The following is a 6000-nucleotide window of genomic DNA, read 5'->3' on the forward strand; positions in this document are numbered from 1 at the left end:
ACAGGTGACTATCAGTTCCTCCATTGCTTCATTGTGTTTTGCCAGCTTTTCATCCATCAACTTCATTTGTGTGCCTTCTGCAATTATTGTGAGCGCCTAATTTTTGACCATATTTAATTTGTTCACTCGCTAGTATTTAAATAGATTTTAAGTTTAATTTTAATATTGTAGTTTTATTTCACCTTTTTATAGGTTTATTTTAGATAATTTAAAAATTGCAAAAAAAAAAAAAGAGTTACATATTTTTGAAGTATTAGTTTTATTTTTTATTTTACAAAGAAAGAAAAAGTTTCAACAAAAAATAGGGGGATATAATTTTATTTAGCTTAGTTTAATTTTAAGTGAGAGGTTTTTGAGAAATAAATATTGAGTATAGTAATTTTACCTTGCTTTTTATTTACTTATTTAGTAGGAGTAGAATTTGTTTTTTAGTAATTATCAAGAAAAGAAAAAAGAGCCAATGAAAAATTGTCACATGGTAAAAGATTCTCTCTTATCATCTAATTCACATGCACTTTCCTAACAATTTCCTATAAATAACACCTACCCTAGATAATTACACTCCTAATCCTTATCTCTTCCACCAATTAATCCCTATACCTACACCTATATATCTACGCACAAAGAGAAAAAAAACAAACTAAGACCTAAAAAAACCCAAAACCCTAAGTCATCTTCTCTAGCGAACAAAGCCAATGCCCAGCATCCCTTCGACCACACTGTATAATAGCCACACACCATAACAAAGAGGAGGACACCTATGAGACAAAAAAATAGGGAGGGGGGACGGGAGAACACGTGAAAACATGGGGGGGAAAACGGAGGCAGAGAAAACTTGCTTCTGCATTTCAAGCTTCATAGCAAAAAGCTCATAACCTTCAACCATGAAAAACCCATGAAAACTTCCATCTTCTCCATAAATAAAAACAAAAATATCATCCACCATCCTCCTTTAAAATCATGTAAAAAGCTCCTTGAAACTCCACAAAAATGTCATAGAAAAGATTCTCAAAAACAACCTCCAAAGCCACCCCATTTTAGCTCCAAAAACGAGTTGAGAAGTGTCCATAAACCAGCTCTAAATCACACCTCAAATCATCTCCAAAACGCTGTCAAAAACCTAGTAGTTTTCTCCCAAAAAATAGCTATGAATCCCAGCTCAAAACTATCCAAAAACACCTGAAAATACAACAATAACCAACCCCTTTTTCCACCCAAAAACAGTCCCAAAATCAATATCAAAGCCCATCTAGAAACACCTAGAAAACAACTCTCTTTTCCCATAAATGCAGCAGAAAACGAACCAAAACAGTCCCAAAAACGACTCCAAAATCACAGCCAAACCGAGCCAAAAGAATAGACCATTTTCAACCCCAAAAAGACCCAAAATAATAGCTCCAAAAATGTTGCGAGTTTGACCGGGAAGAGCCCCTCGTTCGACACAAAAATAGAGGCTACCGGCGAACTCGAGCTCATCGCTTGAGGTCGCCGTTCGAGTCACTTGAGGTTCGAAGTCTTCTGGGCATTTAAGGTTTGTTCGTGATCTCGTCGACTATTCGTTCATTGTTTTTTATTCGAATTTGTGAGGTTGCCAGTGAGTCCTCTGTTTTCTTGGTCGAGTTGTTCTTGTTGAATTTCCACCTTTGTATTCAAGAATTTTTTCTGATATAAAAGGTCTGTTCCATCTCACCTTTTGTCAATTGCTATCTTATTTGGTGTTGGAATGATATATTTAGCCAAATTCCTTGTTTGTGATATTCCGTTCATAATTGAAATTGCTCATAGTTGGCTGGAGTTAACTCACTACTTGACGTAATTAGGATGAAATGCTTTGTTTACATTCTTATGTTAATTTTATGTTGGCCTTGTTTGGAAATTGGAATAGAAGATACATGAAACTAATTAGAACAAATGGTCCAAATGTTTAAATCCATCGCCCAATACAAATGAATTCATCAGCTGACCCGTGTTTAAATAAGCACTAAGTCATAATATCTTCACCTACAAATAACTTCCATAAATTATGACCTTCACAATAATTTCAAACTAGTTTTAGGACAATAATTTATGAACTTTCATAGTTTGCTTTAGGCGCGTAAATGAATCATCGTGACTATGGGTACGATTCACGTGGCATAGTCATGATACGTAATCCCCAATTCGGGTGTGCATTTCATGTGACCCGATCATAACTTCTAATAATAATTAAAATAAATATGTTGCAAATCACGGGTGCATTTCATGTGACGCAATTCGCAATGTGTTCAAAAACAATAAGTGCGCGACATCACGACTTATTTAATTAAACTCCATAAATATTAAAAGCGGTTAAAAAGTTAAAAATGCACAATAAGTGTAAAACATGTAACTAATCAGATAATTAGGCCAATTATTAATAGTTGAGCGACTGTGCTGAAATTACGGAACCCGAAAATGCCTAACATCTTCTCTCGGGTTAACAGAATTCCTTACCCAGTCTTCTATGTTCGCAGACCATAAAATAAGAGTCAATTTCCTCGATTTGGGATTTTAAAATAAACCGGTGACTTGGGACACCATATAATTATCCCAAGTGGCGACTCTGAAATAAATTAAATAATCTCATTTCGATTAATGTCACTTAAATTGGAAAAACTTCCTATCCCTCTCGGGAAAAAGGAGGTGTGACAGCTCTGGCGACTCTGCTGGGGACAAGAACCTAGAACTTCTGGTTCAGGGTTCAGAATTTGAGCTTAGAATAACTGTTATACTTGGCTTTTATCTATTATCTAATTTTTTGCATGTTTGAGCCTAATGTGCTAAATGAGCTTTTTACCGCTTTGATATTGATTGAACTGTATATAAACTGTTATGAAACCCTCTTCTCTCTCAGTCTTCTAAATCATCTGGGAAGCGTATACTTTGTGTGGCTTCTTTTCTGTTAAAGTCAAATCCCAATTTTAGAATGAGGTTCGGATAAGTTGCAAAGCCGGTGAAACTTCTGTATTTTCGGTATGCTGCCCTCCCCCTCCCCGGCTCGAGTTGTCTGCTCGGGTAGCCAAGTCTAGAACAATACACCCAGGATTCAAACCTAGAATAACATAGCCTCATGTCGGATCCCTAGTAGGAACGTTTGTTTGCATCACATGCATTTGACTTTGGGGACTTAACACAGGGGTTGAGTCCGTTTAGGATAGGTGTACCCAAATTAAAAGACCATCCTGATGCATCTTACGTGCTATTTGCGTATCTGTTTGTTTCGGTTTGCATGTTGACTGGCTGTTAGAATAGGGAAAGAAAATAAAAAATAAAAAAGAAAAAATAAAAGAAAATAGAAAAAAATCAAGAGTGAGAGGTAGGTAATCCAAAACTCTGCCGAAATTTTCAAAAAAAAAAAGAAAAAAGAAAATAAGCGAATGTTTTGAAAAGTCGTGTTTTCCCTGTTCTATCAAAACGGTCGAAGTACGCGGGTCTGATTCTCACCAGATGTGAGATACGTAGGCAAACCTCATTGGTTCCGGCCCATAATTTTCAAAAATCCAAAAATATTTTCCTTTACTTCCTTCTTTAGAAAACTCTTTCTTTGAGACCCCAATTTTTTTTAAAAAAAAAATCCAAAAATATTTTCTTTTAATTTCTTTTAAAATTCCAAAAAAAAAATCATTCTTCTTTAGAAGTTTTTCTTTCGAAAATTGAAAAGAAAATTCAAGATTCAAAAATATTTTTTTTGGAAGTCTTTCTTTCATAATTTTAACATAAAAGTCCAAAAATTCAAAGATGTTTTCTTTATTCTTTAGAAGTTTTTCTTTCGAAATTCCAAAAAAAAATTGAAATCAAAAAATATTTTCTTTCTTCTTTAAGTCTTTCTTCGGAAAGTTAAAAAAAATTCAAAATCCAAAAAAAAACGATTTAGTTTATTTCCTTTATTCCTGATATTGCCGAACTACGCAAGATCTGATTCATGTTACCATATGATACGTAGGCAACCCATATCAGGTTCGATCGAATGGTTTAAAAAAACATGGAAAAAAGAGAGAGAAAAGAAAAAAAACAGAAAAGAGAAAAAGGAAAAAAAGAAAGAGTGTGTTTATTCTAACATACTTGTTGTTTTGAAATAAAAGCTAATCAAAGGTGGTCGGTTTATTGGTTTGTAATGGCGAGTCACAAAAACCATCCAAGATCTCTCGGAAATAAAAGCATCTTCTCAACCGATAGAACAAGCACCATTGTTGTTGATCCAAGATCACGAAAAGGCAAGTAGGCAAGTTGGCGGTGAAAAATAAAAAATGGAGGCAAATGTGGGGTTGACTTTACTAGATTTGAGCAATAGGACATGGGCTGCTCGGGATGATTGTCAAAATTTGAGTGTTAAATCCAAAGCAATTAAAATGGTCAAATGCCGTAGTAATGCTGATGTGCGAATGTGTGGCTAAGATGTCGCTTAGTAACTGGAAAGTCACTCCTCCTTTAGCCATGGTAGCTTATTTTGTTGTCTTTTTTTTTTCTTCTTTTTGTGTTATTAGACCCTACTATCCTTTATTAAATAAAAAGCAGTCAGTCATTTTGTGTCCATTTTATGCATAGTTCTTTTTACGCTAGTTTTAGTGACATGGCATGTATGCGAAATTTTTGGACCAGATTTTAGAAAACTGATTTAGTCTTTAATTGGATAAGTGAAAAAGAGACACTTTTGAAGATGAATAGAGACATGAAACATTTGGAAATAAGCATGAGCCAAGTTTACATGGAACCAAAGCAGTCATGCTTATGGAAGTTAAGGATCTCTACCTTTTGAATCACTTATAAGATCGGGCTTAAGGATGATCAGACGGGTTGAAGTTTGTTTAGCACTAAGAGATAGAAAGTGTTTTTTAAAAGAATGCGTAATCCAGACAACTTGAAATGGATCAGTTTAGTGATAAAATGTATCTTCTACATCAAGACAAAATCCAAGAAAAAGTCATCCGAATTGACAATGGTCATTCACAGCGAGGAAAGTATTGCTCATACAGCTTTACACTAAAAAATCCCAGAAAGCAACATGTCCATCAATGTCGTGTTTGTGAAGGGCTAACATGATTGGCATTCTCAAGGCTAGGAGGCCCTTTTTCTCATACCCAAACACTTTATATCCTTTATTACCCCTTTTGAGCCTGTATTATTTTCTTTGACCACTCTCTTTTGGAATCAAGTTTAGATCAAAAGTCCAAAAAGAAAATGAAATGAAAAAAGAAAAAGAAAAAAAAGTTCACGCCCCAAGAGTATAAACTGGGGAAAACTCTTAGAAAGTTCAAGTAAAAAAAAGAAGAAGAAAAGAACAGTCAAAGGTCCATGCCCCCAGAAAATAAAAGTTGGGGCAATTTATTTTTTTTAAAAAAAAAAGAGAAAGAAAAGAAAAAGAAAAAGAAAAAAAAGAGAAAAATATATAGAAAGAAAGATGAAAAAAATAGCTCAGATGTTTGAACTACGTTCGACCTGATTCCTTTAAAAAAAGGATACGTAGGCAGCCTTTTACGGTGCGGTCCAACCAAATAAGAGTAAATAAAAAAAAGTCAAAAAAAATCCAAAAATCCCTAGTATCTGGAACTGGGGTAAAGATTTTATTTTACTTTTGAAAGAGTCGATTCCAAGAGTTGTAAGTCTACAACCCCTCATTTTGAGTCTACTTTGAGCCTTCGTGCCGACCCTTCTTTCCAACCCTATCCAAAACCTTCCAAATAAAGACCTCCTGATATGCCTTCAAGAATGCCAAGAGAAGCATGCAATGAACAACGGTTGTCACACGACATAGAACACTGTCAAGTTGCTCAAGAAAGCAACAGAAAAAAAAAGAGTCTTGCTAGTGAAAACCTTCACGGGCACTGTAAGGCGATGGTAAGCAGAGATGAACAAATCAGAGAGACTTATTAGTGAAAACCCCTCGGGGCACCACTAGTCGAAAGTGAGTCGTGAAACTGATATAAAGGATTGGCACGAACAAGCCCGACTTTAAATTCGTAAGAATGGTAAAAGGGAAGATTT

The sequence above is a fragment of the Nicotiana sylvestris genome, chromosome 12 (genome assembly GCF_000393655.2).
Source record: "Nicotiana sylvestris chromosome 12, ASM39365v2, whole genome shotgun sequence".
Classification (NCBI taxonomy): domain Eukaryota; kingdom Viridiplantae; phylum Streptophyta; class Magnoliopsida; order Solanales; family Solanaceae; genus Nicotiana; species Nicotiana sylvestris.